Source organism: Lissotriton helveticus, chromosome 10, assembly GCF_964261635.1.
Source record: "Lissotriton helveticus chromosome 10, aLisHel1.1, whole genome shotgun sequence".
Lineage (NCBI taxonomy): Eukaryota > Metazoa > Chordata > Amphibia > Caudata > Salamandridae > Lissotriton > Lissotriton helveticus.
The window spans coordinates 985,668,896-985,695,267 of record NC_136071.1 but is presented as its reverse complement, the minus strand read 5'-3'; the positions used below and the strand labels follow the sequence as shown (position 1 = coordinate 985,695,267).

The window sequence follows — 26,372 nt, the reverse complement described above, 5'->3', positions numbered from 1 at the left end:
CTCGGCTTGTGGTCCGGTTGCGATGCGCAAGATGGCGCCACGATGGGACAATCCTGGTGCGGTGCGAGAAGATGGTGCCCTTGATGTGATGATGCGATGACAGTGCGTGGACGCCCTGGCAGCCTTGCGACGACTCTGTACTTTGGGCCCGCGACAGACCCTGCGACATGCTTCTCCGGTGATGCGATGGTGACCCTCTTGATGGCGTCATGCTTCTCCGGTGATGCAACAGCAGGTAGCTTTGATGAAGACACACTTCTTGGGAGATGCAGTGGCGGCATGCTTCTCCAGCGATGCGACGATCTCAGCTGCAGCGGCGTCATGCTTCTTCTCGATGCGTCACGCTTCTAGCTCCCAGCGACACTCAGGCTTTGGCAAACAGAATTCCCAGCAAGGAAACTCTGAGGGAAGCTGGAAATGAAGTCTTTTGTCCCTAAGACTTCAGCAGGAGGCAAGCACAAGTTCAAGCCCTTGGAGAATATTCTGAAAGATTATGAAAGTCCTTAAAACGTTCCTTCTCCTTTCCTTGGCAATATAAAAACCACTGCAGGCCAACCCAGCAAACAGCACACTGGCAGAGGGGCAGTCAAAACTCCTGCAGCTTCCTCAGTTCTTCTCCTTGGCGAAAGGTTTGTCTTGTTCCCAGAAGGGATCTAAAGTCCTCGGGTCGGGGTCCCAATATTTATACTACTTTTCTCTTTGTTCTCTGAAGACAGAGGGGCCTTTGCCCAGTCCAAACCAGTTCTGGAGCACTCTTTTTACAGGACTCCTTCTTCTTTCCTTTCACAGTGCAGGGAAGACACATCAGACGCCCCACAGGAGGTGGAGCAAGCAATGTGGAGGGAAAGCACAGCCCTGGAGCACTTTGTTGACATGATTCCTTCTCTTCTTTCACAGTGCAGGGCAGAGACATCAGACACACCACAGGAGGTGGAGCCAGCATTGTAGAGGGAAGGCCCAGCCCTATTCAGGTCCCAGGTGCAACTCCTCCCTCCCATCTAGATGCATATCTCTCTTTTCACCACTGGCTGCCTCAGCCTGTCTCCTGGAATCCCCCAGCCCTGTCACTCAAACTTCAGACAAGGAATAAACAACCTAGCAGAGGCAGGCTTTGAATAGTTAGACAAGAAAATACCTACTTTCTAAAAGTGGTATGTTCGAACACAGAATGTTAAAACCAACTTTAGTAAAAGATGTATTTTATCATTCTGAGTTCAGGCATACTAAATTCGAGTTTCTACTATGTTCCCTGAGTCAGTTAGGATTATAATATGTAATAATCTAACTGCCCATTTGGCCTATGAAGAACAGGTAGCCTTGCAAACGTGAAAAACAAAAATGGCTATAATTCACTATTAGGACATGCTACACACCCCAGGGCATGTCCAACCTTATACTTACAATGCACCCTGCCCTTGGGCCAACCATAGGGGTGTCTGATATAAAGCAAAGGGAAGGTGTAGAGACTGGCAAGTGTGTGCACTTGCCAAATCGACATGGCAGTCACAGACTGCACACAGGCCTTGCAATGGCAGGCCTGAGACACACTTTACAAGCTGCTTCTGTGGGTGGCACAACCAGTGCTGCAAGCCCACCAGCAGCATTTGATTTACAAGCCCCGGGCACACATGGTGCACTGTACTAAGGTCTGACAGGTAAATCAAATAACCCAATCATGGAATCACTAATTAGTACATCAATTTAACATAGGGAGCTCTTGCACTGTGGCACTGAATAGTAGTGGCACAGTGCCCAAAGCATATAACCAGCAAAAACATATCAACAACAGAGGAGGCAATCAGTAAAAATGGAAGGGAGACTCACACCAATGATGCCAAGTCTAACAGAATCCTATAGAAAATCCTACTTTTGAGGAATGGACTATGAAAATGAGAAATAAATTCTATATAAAAAATGTTATTATATAATGTATTATTTATAAAATAAAAACCCTTTTGGACAACGTTTGAAAGACTATGGGGGTTATTTGTAAAATTGATTGAGCCATGACATGAGAATAAGAAGTGTTTGAGATACAGAGAAATTAATTCAAATATTACCTCTGAAATATATCAATTGATTAACTTGCTAATATACCAGTGGTCAACATAATGCAGTATATTCAGCTTCAAATATGTGCATTGTAAAGAAAAAAGTAGACTGATCTTTCCAACTAAAGAGAAAGTGGTGTCATCTTATGAAGCCACCCTGTATAAGTCGCCAAACATTTCTTACTATACATTTGTATCTGTGAGTCTCATTTTGAGTTACTTGTCCACATGGACAACCTTTCAATGATAAGGAGGTGTGGCCGGGACACTGAAACAAGATGGCTATCTGAAAAAGAGCTCCCACTAAAATTGGCTAAATCTAGCAATTATCCTGTGTTTGAGGCAACATCAGATCTAGGAAACAACTGCCTAAGGCAGAGAGAGGGAACCGTCATAGTAACAGAAGGTTGTGGCACTGGAGGACAAAGGGCATGAGCCGGCACATCAACGGTGACTCATTATGGGCAAGTGTTGGCCACAAACTATCAGTAGAGCCCAATCTTTGTGGAGAAGTAAGACGCATGGCCTTTGAAATTGGGAGCGGTCCTGACGAGGGAAGAAGCCACAGGATATGGCAATTTGAATCCTGGTTAGCCCAAGGTGCAAGAAGAAGCTGGGACTAAAATTGAAGCTAGTGAGAGATTGAAAGAAACAGGAGCAATACTGAGTGGCAGACAATGTGCCCATGAGGTAGATGGGCAGGCCCAGAGAGGAACGAGTGACAGAAAAATATGGGCCAGTTGATAAAAATGGCACTGCAAGTGGGTGGTAACAACTTGGAACCCACCCCCCCACTAAAATAATTACAAAGATGAACCCAGCTAGCTAATTGCAGAAGCTAGGTGGACCACACAAATGTTAGCTTTGCTCCACACATTCTAGTCTGCCTCTGATTAAACAGACTGAACCCTAGCAATTATAATGTGGGAGACACAGCTATTCGTAAATGAAGATTCTGGCAGGTATAATGTTGGACTACTAGAGATCAGTGTTAGGAATGGAATGGTTAATAATAAGTGAATTCATAATGTACAAGTTATTGAAAAGGTAGCCTGGCAAATAAATAATGAACACCTACTGGCTGGTAAAAAAGCAAAATGACCCTGCACCCTTCAACAGTAATTATTGCAGTATCAATAACATTGTACAAGCTGTTCCATTGTTTCTCCAAACATTCTCCCAAGGATTCCAAAGTCAGGTTTCTTCATTAGAAAAGATTTCTTTATTCACAATAGATATTTTAAAACCAATAGCCAACGCGTTTCGTCCGTTATCGGACCTAAATTCCTAAAAATAATAAGGGAAACTTGGTAGACCTTTGAACTGGGATGACAAACTGATTTCCTGAAAATATTCAAGTACAGAGCTAGAAGACCAATGTGAAGATCTGTTAAACAGAGATTTCTAATAAGCCCTGAAGAAGTCCGGTAACGGACGAAATGCGTTGGCTATTGGTTTTAAAATATCTATTGTGAATAAAGAAATCTTTTCTAATGAAGAAACCTGACTTTGGAATCCTTGGGAGAATGTTTGGAGAAACAATGGAAAAAGGAGGAATTCCACCCCAATCGAACAAACTTGAAAAATCCTGCTTTCAGGGGGAATACTGTAAGAGAAAATAGATGTTCCTTTTGGCCCAAGAGAGCATGAGGACAGGCAAGTCCAGTTGTGTGACGAACCAGCCCTGACAGAATCCATGCTGGCAGTTGAGAAACCACGTCCACTCTTGAATATAATTTAGCTACAGTGGCCATAAATCTCAATCTTCAGCACACAGATGTCAGGAAGGTCTCTGATAGACTGAAATCAGTAGAATTAATCAATTTAAGGTCTCCATACAACAACTGCATATTAGGGCAGAAGATTTCAAAGGATGGTCTTCACATAATGATATCCATGTGGTTGAATTCCCAGAGAAGGCAGAAGGTACATCAATGTAATATTTTGCGAGAAAAAAAACTAAGCATAGAGTCCATATAGCCAAGGGATCTTTTGAATCTGTTTACTGTTGAAAGACTGCTCTGAGTTCCAGGGAAATGCCTGAGGCCATTGGTCCGACCAAGACATGTGATCTCATGAATCCTCAATTTTCAGACATTGAGATGCAATCCTTAGGGAAGTAGTAGTAGTAATGTATTGCTGAGTTAATTAAAACTAACAATTACAAAAAATAATAATTACATTAAAACCACATACAATCCATCTATCTTTTTTGATTGAGGCACCATGTGAGGTTGTACCAAAATATACAGTTGTTAACAGGGAAGACCAAAACGACAAACATCCATCAGACACAAATCAGATTGTGAATTTTCAAAGATCAAATGCAGTTACAGTAATTAAAAACAACATAACTCCAACTGGGGCTATAACAACATGCTTGATGTTGAATCTCAAAATTTCGGAGCTGACCAAACAAAACAAAAATGTTACAAGGCACCAGGGAGGTGAGGCATCGCGGGTGCCAGTGCAGCGTCAGTTCCTTACTGCTGATGCAGGTGATTGTCATGTCGGTTCTCAGGACATTGCAAGGACAGGGTAGTTGATGTGGTGTTGGCGGCAAGGTGACAGTTCCGCTGGCAGTGCGGGGTTGATGAAGTGTCAAGAGTCAAGTCACTTGGCTTCAATTTTGCAGTGTCAGTGTCACACCATAGGGCCACTGGTGCGGTGGCTGAGTCAGAGCCTGGTTCCACAGACTTGGTGACGCAGGACTCAGGCCTCTCTCTGAGGCGGTTCTTCAGAGGTGCTGCTGCAGCGTTGGGGCCTGTGTTGCAAGTCACAGTCGCTGTGTAGAGCAGTGACCACGGCTCCTGTGCAAGCAGCGGCATGGTATCGAACAACTACACTGGTTTTAAAGTTGTACTCATAGTCAGTGTGCTGGTTTCTTCTTGTTGAACACAGCAAACTCACTTCCAAGGGCCCGGAACTGGAATTGTCACAAGATGGCAGAGCAAGGCTCTCAGCAGAGGAGCCCATGTGCTGGTAGATGAATTATTTGAGACCTCCAACAGGAGGCAAGCTCAACTCAACTGCTTGGAGAAACTTGAAAGAGGGATGTAGAAAGCAAAGTCCAGTTAGTTCACTCCCAGGACAGAAGTAGCAAGCAGCAGGTCAGCAAAGCAACACAGTTCTTCTTCCTGGCAGATTGTCCATATTAAAGAAGTGTTCTGAGTATATGGTGTCAGGGGTGTAGTAATTATAGCCATTTCAGTCTTTGAGGTAGGCAAACTTCAAAGGAACGTCTTTGTAGTGCACAAAACCCTGCCCTTCCCGGCTCTGGAACCAGACACACTACAGAGGGCCGAGACTGCTTTGTAAGGGGACAGGCACAGCCCTATTACAGTGCAAGTGTCAACTCCTCTCACCACTCCAGCTGAGGAAGATTCATCAGCCTGGCGATGGGCCATCAGGTTATACAGTGCACAACTCATCTTTGTGAGTGACTAGAATTAATTCACAAAGCCCAACTGTCATCAAACCCAACTGTGTATTCTAGGTACAGGCAAAAACACAGAATGGATAAGTAAGAAAATGCCCACTTTCTAAACTGGGCATTTCAGACCTGCAGCTTAAAAAAACAACTTTACTAAAATATTTTTTTAATTGCGAGTCCAGAGACACTAAATTCCAATTCTCTATCATCTCTCAAATGGAAGACACACTTGTAAAAATGTTACAAGGCAGCTCCAATGCTAACCTAAAGGAACGATATGCCTTGCAGTAGTAAAACTAATTTAGTAGTTTTTCACTACCAGATGATGTAAAACGTAGAACCACATGTCCTGCCTTTTAAATACACTGCACCCTGCCAAAGGGGCTACCTAGGGGCTAACTTAGGGGTGATTGACATGTAATAAAAAAGGAAGGTTTGGGCTTGGCAAGTAGGTGTACTTGCCAGGTTGACATGGCAGTTAAAAACTGTGCACACAGTGTCTGCAATGACAGGCTTTTAGGGTTACTTATGTGGGTGACACAATCAGTGCTGTAGGCCCACTAGTAGCATTCAATTAACATGTGCTGGGCACACATGGTGCACTGTACTAGACTTACTAGAAATCAAATATGCAGTCATGGAGAAACCAATTACCATCATCCTTTTGACTTAGAGCACCTGCATTTTAGCACTGATCAGCAGTGGTAAAGCGCCCAGAGTCCTAAAATCAGCAAAAATGAAGTTCAGCACACATAAACAACAGGAGGTCAGAGGCAAAAAGACAGGGGAAAAGCACAGTAAAAGATGCCAGGTCTAGCAATACAGTAAATTTCATTAAATAAAATTACACAGAAGTGGCAAAAATCCAATCAGTCGAGCTGGAGCTATGAGTATTTCACGTTCTAGCTACAGATGGCACCAGCTATGGGCATCTTGTGGTGTTTGACCGGGGCAAAGTCACAGGTTCAGGCCAACTGCAATGAAGCGCAGGTGGGATACAAGACCAGACCTATACGGCTGCAAGTTATAGCATCTGACTTTCATGTGGGGATAGTGCAGCACAGCTCTGTTGAGCTGCGTGGCTCTGATAGGCTCAGCATTGCTCAGTGCCGTCACCAGTGAAGCCTTCAGTGAGGAGCTGCATTGTGTAGAAAAGGTACATTTTGCCAGGCCTAAAGCAGCAGTGTAAAACTGCACTGCAGACTGCAAGGCAGGCCTGAGACATGTTTTTCAGTGCTACTTTTGGGGGTGGCACAATGCGCGCTGCAGCCACTTCTAGCATTTAATTTACAAGTCCTAAATACAATTACCAATTTTACTATGTTTGAAAGGGAGGTAACATGATTAGCAGGAGCAAAATGTAGTGAGTCCTATGGCCAACAAAAAAAATGATTCAGCAAAAATAGAGTAGTAAATGCAAACAAGTGTGGGGCACTACCACAAATAAGATGGTTAAATCCAGCAGGAGATCTCTTGAAAGTTCATGGTAGTTTATGTGGTCTTCAGTATGCGCTGTAGCGTTGCCGCGTACTGTACGCGGCAACGCTACAGCGCATACTAGAATTAGGCGTTTTCTTCACACAAGTGAGTCGTACCCGACTCGTGACTGCATAATAGCAGCATGAAGCCCCGGGAGACCTTAATATTTAGTAACGCCCGAACACGCCTTACATGAAATTGTCAATTGGATCCCATACACTGGACCTGGACAACTGATAATTATCGTACACAGTGGTCGGCGGCTTCTTCCCTTATATTGCTTCATCCACGGTCACGGGCCCGGCTGGGTCGGAAGTATCACCAGCTGAGCGACCTCCTGGTGTAAACCAGCCATATATAGCCCTGAGGATTTGCAATAGCGATGAAACACGTGTCAGCTGGCTGTTTTACTTAATAAAGGACTCCATCGGACCACTCTCCCACTGGAGATTCCTACATCTCTCTGTCGCTTTGTACTTTGTATATGTGTTTTATGTTACTGAACATACGCTTTACTTTTGAGTGCATTGGGTATACCTGTAATTCTTGTTTTTTGGTAGTTTTGCTACTAAACATTGAGTGGTTTCAGGGCTCTCCACTCACCCAGGTGCACCACCCTATTTGCTAGCTATTATCAAGTGTGTTCACTTTAGGTTGTGCACCCAGTGTTCTTTGCTGACTAAAAAGCCTTTCGGTTCTTTCCTTCTCACTCTCATTGTTCAGTTTCAGTAGGATGAGATGATGTAGTAGGTAAAAGTATACAAATCTGTAAGAATTAAGTAATCCATTACTTTGCATTTTCCTTAGGACCACTGTACTTTACTCATTTGAGTGATTGTGACATTTAGGCAATAGGTGAGTTCATGTTCTTATCCATTGTCAGTTCTCTCCCAGGCATGTGCTCTAGGAAGTAACAATTGTGTTTCAAGTCTAGGCAAGTAAGCTACAAACATGAAAAGAATCATTGGCTGTTAGGGCACAAGTAGAAACTTTACAAAACTTTCCCATAAGCTTTAGACTATTCAGTTGATAAATTCATACTGAGAAAGAAAAGCAAGTTTTGAGGCCTTGATAAAACAGCTTATGCACAATGAATTTGTGCTAAAATATTAATCTTTCATTATTCTTGCAATGCATTAGTTATTCAATTAAACATGACTAATGATTTGCAATTGTATCTTGTAAGTATAAGGTACCCCTAAAAAAAATGTGAAAACCATTATTATTTTGCATATATATTTTGCAAGTCTCTTTTTTTTTTTTTTCTTTTTTTTTTTGTCCTCATACGCCACTTCCCACCTCTTCATATCTTGTAACGCCCTTGGGTGGTTTTCAAACTCAACTATGAGAGGTTATTTCCTTCTGCTTACACTGCAGACCTGTAGGCTTGAGAGAAGTGGGAGGTATCACAGCCGTGCCTGATGCAGGAAAGCATATAGGTTACATTAACCTCCAAGAGCATCCAAAGTGACTTAATCATCGGACCTTGTTTTTCTCCCATCATTAAAGTCAACAGTTATTTGACTTCCATTTCCCTCACCCATAGTGATTTAAAAATAAATTCCAAAACTGGTGCTTCCTGTTATTTTGCCCAGCCATATCCAACTTAGCTATTGCTCTCATAGCTCTAATCCACATTAATTCTGTCGGAGGCTCTGACGAAATCCAAAGTTTACATATTTCTCTTCAAGCAATCAAAATGGCATAGAAAAACAGCTTAGAATTATCATCAAGGCCCTTACCTTGTATGTCCAGTCTGCCCGAGATGATCTGTTCAGGGCTTACCGTGATATTTAGCTCCAACATTTTTGATAACATTTCACTTACAGCTGCCCAAAAATCTTGAATCTCTGAGCATGTCACAAACATGTGAGTGTCATCTTCATTTGGACTTTTACGTTTTGGGCATAACACCATGCCCCCGTCATTGAATTTTGCAAGCCTCTTAGGAGTCCAGTATGCCCTGTGGAGAGTGAACAAGTGATTCCTCCTTAAATTTGCAGGTTTTACCACTTTGTAAAGAATCAACATATCTACTTGCCATTGTTCTTCTGTTGCGATCTTCGGCAAGCGCTCTCCCCACAGGAACTCTGGAAGTACGAAAGAGCCATCCTCCATTTCGACTATTTCCCAATACCACGGTGCCACTTCTTTTTTCATCCGAATGTTTGAAATCAGCTTCTCTTCGAACTCATTATGTCGTCCAATTAACTTTCCCTTACCTACTACCCAGCTTTGTATCTGCAAGTACTTAAATTTTGCAAAGTTGCGACCCCATAGTTGCTCGCAAACCGCCCACGGTAGCAGGGCTCCTTCACAAAACAACTCACCCCAGACCTGTGGACCCTCTGTTTTCAATGCCCTCGCTAAAGCATCTTCCGTCCAACTTGGAGCCCCCGGGACCTCCCAAATTGGTGCAGCCACGCTAAAATATGGAATTTTTGTCACACGTCTAATGCGGTACCACACCGTGGCTAGGTCTCTTAAAACCTTCAGTCTAACTTTTTTGAAGTATTTTGGATCTGCAAATCCATATAGAAAGCCGCGCTTGTAGCATTTTTCTACTTTCAACATGGCCGCAAAAAGGTCCCCTATTGATGAATTATTGGGAGTTCCAAGAAGCATTCTACAATTCTTAAGCAAAAAAAGCCCAAGAATAGAATTGAAAGTCTGGGGCTGCTAAACCTCCCTTGGCATACTTTCTCCGAATTTTTTTCCAAGATAGCCTTGACCCCTTGGAGCCCCAAATAAATGAACCAATTTCGCTCTGTAGCTTAGCTAGGCCTTCTTTCTCAAACATAAGGGGAACAGAGTCAAATAAAAAGGTCAACTTCAGAAGCACCATCATTTTAACCAGATTTACCCGGCCAATCATAGTCAGTGGTATTGAACTCCAGTTTCTCAGTAATGCTGTAATATCTTTCCTTGCTTTGGCCAGATTTACTAATGTTAGCTGTTTTATATCTTGAGTGATTTGTACCCCCAAATATCTAATCTGTTTTTTTTGCGATCCCAGGCTCTATTGCCATATTCCAAGCCATAATTTCAGTTTTGTCCGAATTTAATCGATATCCTGAAACTTCTCCAAACTTTTTAGTAATGCTTTCAATTTCCGCCAGTGATTTTGTCAGATTTGATGTTAAAACTACAATATCATCCGCATATAGCCCTATCTTCTTTGACCACCCTTGGAACCTGAAAGCAGGAATATTCTCTGACCCTCTTATTTTGCAGGCCAGTGGTTCAATATAAAGGTCAAATAGGAGTGGGGACAGGGGGCATCCCTGCCTGGTTCCTCGCGCAATTCTGATTGATTTTGTGAGAACCCCATTAACCAAGACCGTAGAGTTTGGCGTATGATATAATTGTGACATCGCTTGAAGAAAACTTTCCCCTAGCTGAAGATGTTCAAGTAATATTTTCAAAAACTCCCAATTTACACGGTCGAAAGCCTTGGCAGCATCCAAAGCCACCACCGCCAGGGGAAGCTTTTGCTCAACCGCAACATCTATACTGCCTATCAGGGAAAATGTTAATTCATTTAAGTGTCTACCTTTCACAAATCCTTTTTGATCTTCATGAATAAAGTACGGAATCACTTTGCCCAGCCTCTCTGCCAAAATCTTGGTAAACAGTTTGTAATCACAATTCAAGAGTGAAATGGGTCTATATGAATCCATATGTGTTGGAGATTTACCAGGTTTAGGTATGATGATTATATTTGCCTGGTCCCATGATGCCAGAATCTTCGTATTTCCCGAAAACACCTCATTTAACACCTTTGTTAATAATGGTGCCAGCCCTTGCATCAGACTCTTGTATACTTCTTCAGGAAGGCCATCAGGGCCAGGTGCTTTGCCTTTTTTTGCCTTCCTAATACCTTCCTCTACCTCTTCCTGCCTGATCTCTCTATTCAAAACTCTTCGGTGTTCTTCTGTAGCAGACTTTAGAACTCTGACCCACTCCTTCATCTCCTGCTTGTCTGGATGTAACTCTTCACTATACACTTCCACAAAATAATTATGAAATGCTTCCACCATCTCATTTGTGTTTGAGGCTACTTTTTCTTCTGCACCAACCTTAACCTCTTTTATCATGTTTTTAACCCGATCTTTTCTAACCTTCCAAGCTATAAGTTTACCTGCATTTTCCCCGTATTCGAAGTGGTCCTGCCTAGAAGCCTCCCATCTTTCTTTCACCCTTTTATTAATCACAACAGTCAGTTGTTCCTTTAACCCTTCCAACTCTTGAAGAGTCTCCTCCACAGGAGCTCCCCCTGAATTTATAATCATGATTTCATATTTTCGGATATTCTGCTCCAGACTCCATACTTCCTGATAGTATGCCCTCCTTCTCTTAGCCCCCAGTGCTCCCAGCCTGCCTCGAAGAAAGGCCTTAGTGGCCTCCCAAACAATATCTAATTTGGTTGATCCTATGTTGTGTTCGATAAATACCTCAAGCTCCTGTTGAAGGGACTGCATTGCTTCCTGGTCATACAAAACTGTACGGTCTAGCCTCCAGACTGAATCCACAATACAGGACCCAATTTCCAGTTCTAGGGAGACCGCTGAGTGGTCGGACAAATGAACCCCTACGTGTACCACCTCCTTCACATTGTCAATTAATCTTGCATCTAACAAAAAAAAGTCTATTCTAGATCTATGACTATATTTTTTGTTATAGTATGTGTATCCAAGCCCAGACCCGGCCAGCCTCCTCCAAATATCGCAGAGCCCAAACTGCTCTATTACGTTTTTAACTCTAGCCGCCATTTTACAATTTCCCTGGGCTCTGCTGTTAACGGATCTATCAAGCTTGGCATCCAGTACGGTGTTAAAATCCCCTGCAAGAACTATATATCCTGAAAGCCCAGTCATCTCTTGTGTTAGTTCTAGCAGCGGAGTGACATCGTCCAGATTAGGACCATAATAACCAATAATATTATATAATGAACCCACTATCTTTAAAGTCACAATCAACCATCGACCTTTCTCATCTGCTATACTACTCTCTACCTGACAATCCAACCCGTTTCTAATTATCACCAATATTCCTCTAGTAACCCTTGTTTGTGGTGAACTGTAAAAATACATTATCCAGCGAAGTCGACCCAAGAATTGTTTACACTCGTCCCCAGTTAAATGAGTCTCTTGAAGGATCATTATATTAGCAGGAGTGTCCCTTAAGTACTTCATAATCCTGTCTCTTCTTGCTTTTACCCTTAAACCATTGACATTCCATGACACCCATTTCACTATTTGTGTTTTTACCCTCGCACTCTTACCCTCCACCATCATATACTGATCTCCGAATCCTTACCCTCAAGGTGGTCCTTAGCATATGAGAACATTTTTGTTTTTCACCCCCCCTTCTTCCTATCCCTCCCCCCACCTCTAAGCCCTAACCAACTCCCCCCTCCCCATTCTCCCCCCCCTCCCTGGGAAAACCCTTCCAGCTTCCTAAGGCCCAAACCTAGGCCTAGGTTTGGGCCTTTGCAAGTCTCTTTGTACGTTATAGGTTAATACATCCTTCAGGATTTGAAAAGCACATTCAATACAGACCTTTACATAGCACAAATTATAACATCTCTTGTATAGCATCTATTTCTCTAAACAATATCAGTGCCCACGTTACACATTCTTGTGTTATTAACCACTTTTCTAACACATAAACAGTTTTATTCTTACATAGAAATTTCTATGTTATCGTTTGTTTACTATATTCATCTATGCATAAAGAAAATATATATCAATATTTGTAAAGCTTCACATTAGCTTATTAGTGGTTAAGTGTCATCAGAAACCCACCTCTAACATTCTGCATGCTTTTACGATGCAGTATCAAAATCAGGCTTCCTTTATGTTGCACGTTTGAATCGACTCAGGCTGGCAGGCCTGTTTTGAACAAATCACATTCCCCCCTGCACCCCATAAAAGTGCAATGCAACCACACCATGAGGAACAGGGGCGTGCAGGTTCATTCACTCTGTGCCGTGCAATGCTGCCCCTTGAGTGGCTCTCACTCCAGGCTCTGGACGGGTGCGCTCTCGGCTGCAAGGATACTGTGTCCTCTTGGTGCACAGGACATTTGCGGCACATTAGTGCCTGCGGCATACTTCTGCCCTTCACTGGTGCATAATGCATAACTTGAGGCCTGGGAATACTGTTCCAAGGAACATGCATCACTACATGAGGGACACTAATGACCTGTTGCCTTTGAGTGAGAGTCCGTCTTTTCAACTTAAACATACAGCCCAATGGATTCATGTGTCAGCCCCGTGACTATACTGCAGATCAATGGTTTGGAATTCTGCTGCCTTTTGCTGCTGCAGAGGTGCGCCAGAGAATGAATCAATAGCTTCTGCAGTGATTCACCGAGATCTTATTCACTATAGCAGATCACCAGTGCAACAAAGTAACACATGGCATAAGTTGAAAGTATGCTTCGGGACCTAGGCAGTGTTCCTACTAGTCTGTGTTTACGGTGCAGCAAGATCGGAAGGGGAAAATGTGGCATGGGTTACTGATTCTGCAAAGGTGCTTTATTGCTACTGATGTAGTAAATGAATGGTCACCCTACAGCCGCACCACTTGTGTAGACATTTGCTATGTAGTTGTGTTGTGACTTGAAACCCTCCATCTGCAAACTTCGCAGTGTGTCGAGCCTTCGACCCGAGGCGCCCTTGTATGTAGTGTAACATCCAGTTTGATTATCCAATCCCGGCTATCTGTCTCTGCTATAGAAAATCGTTAGGCTCTTTTAAAGTGCATGCTGTGCTGCACTCCGGGGCACAGTTTCAATCCACGCGTCTCTGGGAGTGATCCTTGCATCTGATCAGTTAAGCCCAGATTGGGCTGTCTGTTTTATAATACACTGAATGGAACTGGGAGCAGTAAGTTACACCTCCCCCTTCGTTCCCACCTGTCCACATTCTGCCTTACACAGCTCCTGCCTGCATTCGTTGTACCTGGCTGCTTTAAAGCGATTTGCTTTGTTACCTCCATTTGCACACATTTCTGTGAGTGTGGCTGATGGCAAATTTCAAGAGAATGTAAGGTATCCTCAATGCATACTCCTACCTGAGTAGAGCAGGAGAGGGACTCTTTCATCTTATTTACTAATATTTTCTTCTCTTTCAAATCACATAAACAAGTTAAGATGAAAATAGATGTTTGCAATTCCAATGCAATGTATTGTTATGTTTGTTTTTTAAACCTGTGTTTAAGATTGTTCCTGTACACGCAAACGCACTGCTTGATACGAAATCTCCAGCTGCTAACTTATTCTATAGCGTTTGTATGAAAGCTTATGCGCACCTCCACAGATGCCCTACTTTAGGTGTCTGTTCGGGCTGGGAGTGTTCCTCATTTGATCGCTCCTTATGAGATGGAGCTGCGGCATTTGCTCCCTTGTAAAATGGAACCAAACATCTGAGTCAGGCCCAAAGCATGAGATATGTGCTTACTGTGTAACATGTGCTTACAGTGGCCGGTCCTCTGATGTATGGCATTAAAACGGCCCTGTGTACATGCCCCTAAGTTAACACTGATGCCAAAAACATGGATTGACTTGCAAACAATGAATGTTAAAAATGTTGAGAATGCATTTCAGCAATTTAGTTCCTCTCTTATTTTACATGTTTACTTGATCTTGCATTCCCCACGAGTTAGCTATTTTATAATGTTGTTTATCTGTATTTTTTTCTGTGCATACTTTGAGGCGTGAGCCATGCAAGGTGTTTATGAGTGGCTTTAATTGAGCACGCAGGCGCTAAGGCTAAAGCCAAACAAAGTGCCTGTCAGTGGGTTGGCCTCTCTGCAGAGCACACAGAACAATATTTGTGTATTGCATTTGCAACAGAAGTTCTGTGGAAATGTGTGTGAAGGAGGTACACTGATGTCAAAATATTTAGGTAGAGCCAAAGCAGTCTTGCTGAGTACCCTAGCCCACAGAAATAGTGCTGAAAATCGCACCACAATGATGCCAATTTCTAAAAAATTTCTTCAAGGGGAAGAACCCCCCCGAACCCCTCTTATTGCAGTCGGGCTCGCTCGCTGCACTCCCGCGCATACGTTGATTGGTTCTGCCTACGCCCCACCAGTTTCAAATTCCACCAGCAACCACTGAGTATATATTTAAGCTCTGAAAACAAACTTTTCCTTGCTTCACCCACTGTCTCAGTTCGCAAATTTATTGGTTTGGCATAATCCGGTGTATTTTGTCTCTTCAGTTATTCATAAGCCAGTTTCTTATTGTAGCAGTTCCTCGAGGTGGTTTTTGAGTTCAGATTCTTGAAGCAAAAAGCATGATATGCTTTCTCCCAGTCATTTGCTGCTGCTATGCAAGTCCACGGTACCGGCAGAGTGAGGGGTAGGTCTGCTGCAGACGGATGGATTCCAAAATGACACTGCACCTTACAGTGTCTTAAAACCTGCCGGTACATGATGCTACATATTGCCGACTAGAACTGGGTTATGTTGTAGATCTACGGGTACCACTTTTTAGAGTACTGCATGGGTGGTCACTCATTGTTCTTAACAATAGACCACTACCAAAAAGTGTAGATAGATCACACATTGGTTCTGATGAATGGCCGTCTACTTGACGATAGGCAAGAAACATGTTGGCGTGATTTCCTAGGTGGTTCACCTGCAACCTCAAAGCAGGTGGGCGCACATCATCGTAGTTTTTTAACCAGGATAGTGACCACATTCATTAAAATTGTTTTGGGTGGACCACTATTCCTGATTTTACCTACAATTCCATTATTATACATCTACACTCACTAGGGCCCTCACACGCACTGCACCCAACAGCTATAAGAATAAAGATCTCCGCCAAGAAGGCCCCAGCACGGGTGGCCATTGGATATTGTAGCACTGACCTGATATAAAGCAGACCCAATGATGAAGCAAGACACCTAGCTTGCTGGGTGTGTAAGGGTCTTTTTCTGAAAGGAGAAAAGATTTTCTCCAGCTCAAGGAAGCACTCTAGCTGATTTGCTGGCACTGTAGGCTGTCTCACATTCCTCCCATTATGATCTCATGTAGGCACAGTCCAGTTCTTATGCCTGGGATACTTTTCAAACTCATTAACACCAAGGACAAAGCATCTGGCCGTTTCAGAGACGAGGACTCATACACCTTTGTTAAAAGGGACTTTAGTGTTCCATTCACTTATTCGACCACTCCAGATGCTGCACAAGGCATTCATATCACCTCATTATTGAAGTGTGTCCCTCTATCTGATTCCAAATAGGTCAGAAATTCAAACCGTGGTATTAGCTCCCTGAGGAGTACTTCAGCTACAGTTGGACTGTCATTGCGCCAGGTTGGATAGGCTTCCACACAACTTGACAACATGAACACACTCACTAAAGCGTATTTTAGTCCATTACAAGGGGGCATCTCGATAAAGTTCAGCTGCATCCTATTAAAGGGTCCTCCAGATCTCCCTACAGGACTCATTGTGACTAGTGTTCTTTCCCACATTTTGTTGTTGGCATATTACAGACCTCTGGCACAACACCTCTGTGACAGCTCATTATCGAGGATCAAACCATGTCTGTTGGAATAGACGCGTCATAGCATCTCTCCCAGCATGTGCGGGTCCATGGTAGTTTCTTGCCGTTGGTGATAACAAACAATCAGGTAAGATTTGTCTCCCATCTTCGTACACCCACACCTTATTCTGTCTTTTTGTGCAACCTGCTTTGATCCACCACTGTCTTTCAGTTTCTGAAACTTCATCCTGTAATGTCTTTATTTCCTCCCTTGTTTCCACAACTGAAAACATCAGTCTGAATTCTGTAACAGCAGGTTGTTCTTTTAATAGATCCCCATTGAAAATGTAAGAATTTAGGGGGCAATAAGGTGCGGTCTCATCCACATAGCGGTTTCCAACCGTCACATAATAATTTCCATGCCAATCGGCTGGGCACTTTACTACTGCAATTTGGGCTGACAATTGTAATGACAATAGCAAGTTTTTCATGCTTTCTCCATTTCAGACAGGTGAACCAGAAGAGGTCATTGACCCACGCTGAGACCACAATTGCGCAAAATCATCGACAACCCCAAATCCATATTGGCTGTCCATGAAGATGGTAACTTTCAATTGTTCAGTTATACTGTAAGACCTGGTTAACGCAATTAGCTCAGCTACCAGAGTTGAATACACTCCTTGCAATCATGATGCTTCCACCACTCCCGCAACTGTACAGATGGCATACCCAGCTCTCAAAGCATCCTCCAGCATCTCTCAAACATGATCTATCCACAAAAAGCACATGATCAGACTCAGGCAATGGAACATCCATGATATCCGGATGAGGTTTCGTACACAGCTCAGCCACGTCCAGACAATCATGATCTGCTTCATCAATCGCAACTTCATTTCTGGGTAAAGGCATCAAGGTTGCCGGGGTTAGACTTGTGCATCTAACCAATTATACATTTTTAGCGCCCAATATCACCTGCTCATACTTGGTTAAGTGGCTAGTTGTGAAATGTTGTGTTTAAGTATGAGTAAGCAAAATCTCAACATTATGTGGTACATGCACTTTCAGCATATGGCCCATCACAATGCTCTCACATTGCTCCAAACTCACACAAGTGGCAGCAACTGCCTTTAGACATCCAGGCAATGCTGCAGCTACAGGATCTAATGTTGCTGAGAAGTATATAACAGTTATGTGTGCTGTTCCAACCATCTGCATTAGAACTGACAATGCACAGCTTTAGTGTTCACTGCAGAATAGAGTGAAACTTTTGTTAAAGTCGGGCATTCCCAATGCTGGTGCTCGACACAGACTCTCTCTCAGTACGTTAAAAGAGAGCATGCATTTATCACTCTATGGAACTGGATTTGTCACAGCCTTGTGCGTAAGCCTCTGAAGTGGCTTATCAGTCAATAGTTAACCATTCCCAGAAACATGCGAACCTCTTTTTGAGTTCTTGGTGGGTTTATCTGGAGAATAGAAGTAATCGGATTTCGTTCCACCTTTCTGACTCCTTTCTCAATTAGTCTCAGAGAGCTGTGCAGAATAAACAATGGGGACGTTTTCAATAAGCATTTACTGAACCAGCGTCATTCTATATAAGACATGTTTGCTGCGACAATCATTAGACAGAAACAGATATATAGAATCACAAGCACCGTCTGAGTAAATAAAAGGTAGAATCCTACCATGGTGATCTAAGTGTACCTAAATGTACCTAGAATGTATGTGGGTGTAAATCCAAGAATCCCCCTAGGAAAGAGCCAACCCCATTAGCTGATGGGAGAGAACGAAGGGCTTTGTCTTGGTCTTGAGTTGGGCACCCCGAAGGGATGTCAGACCACTGCATGCTGGAGCTTCTGCAGTCCAGGACCTCAGTGTCTAGTGTCAGCCTGAAAGCTTCTCCTCTGGTTACTCAGAGAAGATCTTTTATACCCAAGAAGTACCCTCAGGGTTTACCTAGATATGTAATGGCCTGCCATTATGCATAGTGGATCTGTTATTCAATGATGACGTTAGCGGTGACTTGTGTACAAAGTTATTATACAGAAGATGGTAATCTGTGTACGTCGTGGCCAGGGGACTAAGATATGATACTAGGAACCCTCGTGCAGAATAAATTAGGCCAGTTTTGGAGAAAACTGATCGACATTTATTCAGCCTTTAACTAGGTAAAAGGTCAGTGCCAGAACCGTTATGCTTAGCAAGGTAGAACAAAATGTAGTTAAAAGGTTGTGTAGCTGCCTAGGCCTTTATCGGGGTACATTGGGCTTCATAACATGACCAGTGTGACTTCACCTGAAATACACTTACAATGAATCTCTGCCCACTTAAAAGAAATCCCAACGATTTTCACTTTTCACACTCCCACAAAGTTCCCTTTTCTGGTGGTAGTTCCGAAGACGTCTCAAGTACAGCACCTTCGAAACAGCATACAGTGCCACACTGAGACCACCCTTAGGTGCATATCCCGGGATCTTAGGCCACTTTGGACCTGATAGCAACTTCAATACAACAACTCTAGCCTACATTCAACTTCAAAACACGTCTTTCAATAATTATCGTTAGTAATAGATGTAAACACAATATTTCTCAACCCTATTACCCCTCACACCACTTGTCTCGTCTTCTTATCGTCTTCAGAACTGGCATTCAATCAAGTAATCAGTGTCACAGTGAACTTTGGATTTGGGCAAATTTGTGCTAACCTCATTACACATCATCCTTATATCCCAGTTTTGTCAGACAGTAAACCATCCGACATACTAGCAGACAACCTGTTGTAACGTAAATATGTTTGGCCTTATAAATAATTTTATTTGATCCAATTGATTCTATCTCAGAATATATTCCGCTACCACACCAATCCCATTAGGTCCTCCAATGGATCTTGTTCTATGCTGAAAGAGAACAGAATACTTAGGGGATGAACAATTATCATATGAGGACCTTGATTAAGATAATTGTTAGTATTTAAATGGTCAAAGTAAGCTCCCAAGTAATTTCTACCACCCAATTAGTTGAACATAGTTTAGCTTAATTTAGCCTTAGCAAATTATGAAACAGAATCAGCAGAGACTTGTATCTCACTTTGTAGTTTTATCTAATTTCAAATGATTAGCATACAATCTGGTTTATTTTGAACAGATTTAATAAACATTTAACAAGCTGTGAAATCCAATTTTTAAGGGAGCACGTAGAAACTTTACCAAAGGTTCCCATAGGCTTCAGACTATTCAGTTCATAAAAATTAAATACAGTTTATGCAAAATGAATTTTTGCTAAACTATTAATCTTCCACTTTAGTTCTTCAATTAGACAGATTCATGATTTGTAATTGTATTTTGTAAGGGTAAGGTACCCTTAAAAATATTTTTTAACACTTCATTATTATTTCACAAATATTTTGCAAGTCTCTTTGCATGTTATCCCTATCCATGCTGATGACGGAACCGCTCGGTCATCAGCCGCGGTGGCGCTGTGCTGATGACGGAGCCGTTCCGTCATGGCCCAGCCGCCGCGCCTGTGCTGGGCGTTCCATTGAGCAGGCGGGGCCATGACGGAACCGCTCCGTCATGAGCACAGCTCAAACGCGCCTGGTGACGGAGTGGTTCCGTCACCAGCATGCGCCCGCCGCGCGGCCCCCCCCGCCCCCTTAGCGCTGCGGCGGAATAGCCGCCACAGCGATGTGGGTAAAGGTTAATACATCATTCAGGATTTGAAAAGCACATTTAATATAGACCTTTACATAGCACAAATTATAACATCTCTTGTATACCATCTATTTCTCTAATCAATATCAGTGCCCACGGTACACATTCTTGTGTTATTAAGATGCTCTATCAAAAGTGAAGTGCTAGGAGTGTTAAGTGTCGAGGTATTGGGGGTACAGTGTCAGAGGATGTACCAGATGTAAGATTGCCCTTGGTGTTGCATCTAGTGAAAGCAGGATCTGAGGGTGGTAAGAGCATAATGTAAAATGGTACATGGTAAAATGAGGATATGACATGAGAAGTCGGGCACCCTCATTATCAGCTGCTTCTCACTTCAGGTGGGGGCCAGTAACAGTAGTTATTCACCCCATCAGAATTATGAGATCGGCTGGAACACTGCAGATCTCGTTAGGAAAAAAGGGAAAACACCAGGGAATTGGACCAGGAATTGCAAATTTCCCTGGTAAAACCTCATTTCATATTGAACCCTATGATGTTTGGGCTGGGTTTTACATCCCCAGGAGTAATGGCTAGCCCTGGCATCAATATTTCATGAGCTAGGGGAAATCCAGCATTTTTCCAGAGCCAACGAGGGTCTGTGTATATTACTGTAGATTGATGTAACTATGGGGAGTCCAATGCCTTATACAAACATAAACAACCTTCCTGTTTTTCTTTTCCGCTATTGTAGGGGAATGTAACGTCCTGAAAAGCTGAAAGATTATATTCAATATTTTGTTTCCATTTTAGAGGGTGATGCGTGTAACCGATTGACTTGTTATTTTTCTGTGCTTTTGATTAGGATTCACCTTCACCTTGCAGCTTTGTTTGGAAGTTCTTAGTGCTCAGTCTGTTGTAGTGCAGTTGTACAAAGTGGCGCTGTGTTCTCTTAACAAGTTTTTTAGTCAGTATTTATTTTCTCAGCTAATGCCCAGTGTGCTTTATATCCTTTTGTGTCATTTAAAAGGCGGGACTCATCTTTTTTTGAAGACACCAATCTCACTTCTATTGTCCTTAACTTCAAACATCTTTACACTTCTTCTGGATGCAATACACCAAGGCACTTTGGCTACGGTGCAGGGTTTGGTGTGGCAGGCTAGTGGCGCTCAGACAGGTACCTAATAAGGATAACTGAGTGAAGGATGTCGTTAAGAGTATGGTGCTGCCAGGATAGGGGAAAACCCAAAACCCCTAAAAGAGTTGGGAGTAAAGCCCTTCCCTATACAATGAAACACAAGAACCTGGTCACACATATGATTATCAGCAGTACATAAAGTAATGAGTAGTAAATGTAGTCGACACCGGATATTTATCTTGAAGATTTATATACGTTTGGATGAGCTTAAAATAGACAAAACGCCAGCCGACACGTGTTTCGTCAAAGGACAGTGCCTATGACTCTTCAGGGCTTGAGAGCGTCATGCAGGTATCGGAGGTCCGGTGATATTTCTGACCCTTAATGCGGGTAAAAAAATGAATGAAGAAAGGAAGGTTTGGATGTGGTCAGACGGGCGGGTGCGTCCGAGACCACGGGAAAGCCTGTGAATGCAGAACTCCTCCTGTGCTCGTCTCGTCGCATTCTGGGTTGGAAGTATCACCGGACCTCCGATACCTGCATGACTGTACTGCTGATAATCATATGTGTGCCCAGGTTCTTGTGTTACACCAAGGCACTTTGCCGCATACTCATTCCCTCTGTTTTTCAAAATCCCTGTATTTGTGCACTTGACTCTGCACTATTCCAGCAGAAAAGTTATTTTATCTAATTTTGTTAACGTTTCCATTAACCGCAGCATGCTGTGCTGTCACCGAGAGGCGTTTTGTGAGCTATCTGAGTTCTCAGCGTCTTTCCACCCTCTGGTGATGTATTAATGAGCTAAATGAGTATACCCTCTCTTTACACAGCGGTTCTGCCTCAGATTTATCAGCATGCACAGTGCGTTTTAATCTGTCAACTCTGCACTTTTTGACACTTTGACAAACACATGTCCCTTGTAACACTGAGAGGTATAGAACATTTCTGAGCCTACCATGGAAACCATGCAAAGTACTGCCTTCTTCTTGGCATTGCATTTAATTTATAAATATATTTAGCAAATGAGGACATTCCTATTTATTTATTTGATATATTTTCCTTACCTCACACCAGACTATAGTAACACAAAAAAATAGACGAAATGCTGAACATTGTCAAACATTCACCTCCAGTCGCAGATTTCGGTTAAATCCATCATTTTTTTGCTCACTATGCCACCCAAGTTTTGACCCATCCATGTGCAGATCAGTCTTGACCCTGCCCCCCATGAGAACAGTCCAGCCCGAACTGTCACGACAGGTCCTCCCTAGACTGGAAACAAGCATCCTGGGACAGGTTTTGGGGTATCACCCCTCATCAGCCAGGCTAGCTTTAATGCAATGGCACAGTGAGCATGGGACTCATGATCCTGTATACCCTTCCCATTTAGGGTGACTACAGCAATACAATATAAGCATGTGCAATGCAATAGGTCTCACATTCATTCGAGTATAAGCTATTGGCTTTGTACATGACAATACCTTTTATTTATGTTTTGGGTTTTAAAACATAAATAAATGGCATTGTCTTCTACAATACTAATAGCTTAAACTCTCGCAAATGCAAGACATATTACATTGCAATAAAGGGCCTTCTTGACTGCTTGTTAGATTGTAAATATCAGAGGAAGAGACTGGCCTGCGACGTCGTCAAAGTAGTGATAATTAGTGCAGTGAAGAAGATGTGTAAGTTTTGTAAATTACACAGACACAAAGTGTGAAGTGAGAGTTACACATGACCTAAGCAATAAACACTAACAAAGCGCTCCAACACCGTTCACTCTGTGATTACACTGTTGCGGCTCAGGAGGAAGAGTGGTCGGGGGCTATTTCCTGCCCTCTCCTTGATTTGAGTGTGCAGTGTGGCATTGCATAATGTTTCACCTCCTGGTGCTGGATGGGCTGTGTTTTATGGCAGGCATGGAGCGGGGAGGGTGGGATGTTCTCGGTTGCAACTCCTGCCTCGTACAGTGCCCGTGCTATTAAAATTGAGCGAGAGGCGCTGAGGTGGTGGTATTAGTATTGGTGGTGGTGGTATTGGTGGTGGTGGTGCTGGTATTGGTGGTGCTGGTATTGGTGGTGTTGGTATTGGTGGTGATATTGGTGCTGGTGGTATTGGTGGTGCTGGTATTGGTGATATTGGTATTGGTGGTATTGGTGGTGGTGGTGGTGGTGGTATTGGTGGTGGTAGTGGTGGCATTGGTGGTATTGGTGGGGGTGGTGGGAGTGGTAGTGGTATTGGTGGTGGTAGTATTTGTATTGGTGGTGGTGGTACTAGTATTGGTGGTGGTAGTGGTACCTGTATTGGTGGTGGTGGTGGTGGTATTGGTGGTGGCAGTATTGGTGGTGGCGGTATTGGCAGTGGTGGTACTGGTATTGGTAGTGGTTTTATTGGTGATGGTGGTGGTATTGGTGGTGGTGGTATTGGTGTTGGTGCTATTGGTATTGGTGGTGCTATTGGTATTGGTGGTGCTATTGATATTGCTAGTGGTGATGGTGGTATTTGTTGTGGTGTTATTGGTGATGGTGGTATTGGTGGTGGTAGTATTGTTGGCATTGGTGGTGGTATTGCTGTTGGGGATGGTATTGGTACTGGTTGTACTGGTATTGTGTTGGTGGTGGTATTGGTGGTTGTGGTATTGGTATTGGTGGTGGTATTAGTGGTAGTGGTATTGGCAGTAGTATTGGCGGTGATGGTAGTAATGGTGGTGTGGTATTGGTGGTGTTGGTATTAGTGGTATTGGTATTGGTGGTGGTGGTATTGGCGGTGGTGGTGCTATTGGTGGTGGTATTGGTGGTGGAGGTGGTGGTATTGATGGTATTGGTGGTGGTGGTATTGGTGGTAATATTGATTTTGGTGGTATTGGATGTTGTAGCATTGGTGGTAGTGGTATTAGTGGTGGTGGTATTGGTAGTGGAGGTGGTGGTGGTATTGGTGGTGGTGGTGGTGGTGGTGGTGGTACTGGTGGTGGTGGTATTAGTGGTGGTGTTGGTGGTGGTATTGGTGGTGGTGGTATTGGTGGTGGTGGTGGTATATGGGGTGGTGGTGGTATTGGTGCTGGTATTGGTGGTATTAGTGGTGGTGGTATTGGTATTGGTGGTGATGGTATTAGTGGTGGTATTGGTATTGACAGAGGTATTAGTATTGGCAGTGGTATTGGTGGTGGTGGTGGTATTGGTGGTGGTGTTGATGGTGGTGCTGGGGGTATTGGTGGTGGTGGTGGTATTGGTGGTGGTGGTATTACTGGTGGTGGTATTAGTGGTGGTGGTGGTGGTATTGGTGATATTGGTGTTGGTATTGGTGGTGGTATTGGTTTTGACGGTGGTGGTGGTGGTATTGGTGGTGGTTTTGATGGTGGTGCTGGTGGCATTGGTGGTGGTGGGGATATTGGTGGTGGTATTGGTGGTGGTGGTATTGGTGGCAATGGTATTGGTGGTGGTGGAGCTGGTGGAATTGGTGCTATTGATGGTGGTATTGGTGGTGGTGGTATTGGTGGTGGTGGTATTAGTGGTGATTGTGCTGTTGGTAGTGGTATTGGTGGTAGTGGTATTAGTGGTGTGAATGGTGGTATTGGCAGTGGTGGTGGTAATGGCGGTGTAATTGGCAGTGGTGGTGGTATTGGTGGATGTGGTGAGCCACTAAATAAAAACTAAATAAACCTGAGCTCAAGCCCTGGTTGCTATGGCACATAACAAACAGGATTAACTTAGAGGCAATTTGTAAAGTATTTATGCAGTAGTAAACCAGTAATAAAAGTTGAAATGTCAAAAAATAAAAACTGAATTAGAAATATAGAGTAACAGCACGAACTGAGTTTTTTAAATATCTTCAGATTTGTAGTTTTGTCGAACAGAAAATATCTCAAAATCAGGTTATACTAAACAAAGTTAAAATTCTAGAAGCCGTTCATTCAAGATCAAGAATTGGTCCTATTTATCAATTAACGATTAATAATTTAGAGGATGATATATCGGTTTGGGAGGACAAATGGCAAGGTAGATTAATGGTGGAAAAAATTTACATGGAAAAAATAATTGAAGTGTCTATTAAAGTATTATTTAATGGGTCATTGAAGAGGCAGCATTTCATGTCAATATTTGACCTATACAATACCCCCGGAAAAATAGCCAAATGGAATTCTGATAGAGGAAGCAAATGTAATCGATGTGGGGAAGTCGCCGCAGATGCTATTCATATGTTCTTTCAATGTCCTAAACTGAGTAAGTTTATTAAGGATATAGAATATTTTTTGAATATTAGTTTAGGCATTCGTATACAATTATCGGCGGAACTGGTTATATTTGGTTTGCAAGAAAATGCAGGGGGGGCTAGGTCTGAATTTGAGGAAGGGTTTATTTTCATATGTATGTCAATTTATCGACTATGTGTAACAACTCAATGGCTTGATGTAGATCCACCTGTTTTTAATAACTGGCGATCCAGATTACTATCGATATATCATCTAGAGATGACAATGTATAAGTCAAAAGGCAGGAGAAGAAAGATATTTGGTCAGAAACTGTAGTCCCCTGTATCAAAATGAATATGAAATTATGAACAAATGATTTAGTGTGTGTTTCAAGGAACTAAAATTGCAACTAGGAATCAAGGATTGATTGTAAGCTTTGTTATTGGTATTTGATCTGTTTTTCTTTGGTACTTTCGTACTGTGTTTTCTGACTGCTGTCAAAATAAAATGATAAAAAAAAAAAAGAAATATAGAGTAACATTTAATTAACAAAATTACAACCAATGGAGAAAAATCCAATAGGGGGAACCTGAGATATGATAATTTTTTAATTGTAAATGCAAATAATACCAAGAAGCACAAAGTGCCAATGATAGTCAATGGTTGCAGTTGAACCAGATGTAAGCGCAATTTAATGCTAACCACGATGGCGCTTGGAACGAATACAACAACAACCATGTTCCTTCTGGGCAAACAATTTTGCCTTCTGACTAAGGGCCTAATTTAGACTTTGGTGGACAGACTATGTACAATCTCTATGGCACTGTACTTTACTCCTGCCATTGCAAGGGTACTCCCCCTGCCAAGTTTGGAGATGTTCACTGGCCCAGAGGACCTCTCTTGCATTTCCCAGAACTGCTGTCATTGTGTTTC

At 42.8% G+C, this 26,372-nt stretch overlaps 1 long non-coding RNA gene across 1 annotated transcript in view; it reads left to right on the top strand.

Annotated features, from left to right (window-relative positions):
• Positions 1-26,372, top strand: part of LOC144785579 (uncharacterized) — a 465,667-nt gene that overhangs the window by 357,042 nt on the left and 82,253 nt on the right. The gene's annotated exons all lie outside the window — the stretch shown is intronic.